Genomic DNA, 995 nt, shown 5'->3' on the forward strand with positions numbered 1-995 from the left:
AGGGAGGGAGGGAGGGAGAGATACAGGGAATTTTTATTTTTTCATAAAATAGCATTTTTAATTAATTCTTCTATTTTTGCTTGCCGCGCAATTCTCCATTGCGCCCAAGCTCGGATCGAAATTCAATCGGGGAATTATGTAAATTTAATTTTGACTGGAAATTTAATTAATGCTGTTGACTTAAGGCCGCGATGAAAAAGAAGCTCACTCGTCCGCTCACTTCGGCGAAAGAGTAATCTCGTTACTTCATTTTTCGCGGAGAGCACAGCACGCGACGCCTCGATGTCATATCGTGTGGCGGTTTTAATGAATATAATTAACGTATACTTATGCGCTATCCTTCTCAATCATTATCTATTGTGGTCGGCGTAATTTCTTTCGCGGAGCGTTAAATCCATTCAATTATGTAGATTACCCATTTTACGATCGGAAGCATCCATTATTATAGTTCTTGGAGCAAGATAAGAACTTCACAATACTCATATTACAATTTAATTATTATTTTAATTATTATTCTTTATGATGATTAAATAAATTTTCTCTTCTTTTACTTCTAAAAGAATTTTTTTTTAACATTTTCATTTATTTTAGCTTTATTTATACTCGTAAAGAAATACATTCATTATCTTTGTTATACTATCATTAAAGTTAGTTATACATGTCGATCTTATTCACATATTGACACAATTAAAAATTAAAATAATTTTAATAATACAAAATATTTTTATTTCTAAAGTTTTCTAAAGAGAGTAGTTTCCTTCTCAATTTATATACAGATCGATGCTTAAACTTATCCAAAAGTTGATAATGGAATATTCGTGTTTAATATACAAATAATTGATAGATTTCTGTCATCAATAAATATTTCAGAGCCTCTTGACGTTTGTGTCTTTGTTTTCTGTCATTCACTGCTTTACTTTTTCATATTCTTTCTTTTTCATATCTAACAAGGATAAACATACACTATAAAAAATAAAATGTTAATTTTAATTTAA

Source organism: Atta cephalotes, assembly GCF_000143395.1.
Source record: "Atta cephalotes unplaced genomic scaffold scaffold00028, whole genome shotgun sequence".
NCBI classification, from domain to species: domain Eukaryota; kingdom Metazoa; phylum Arthropoda; class Insecta; order Hymenoptera; family Formicidae; genus Atta; species Atta cephalotes.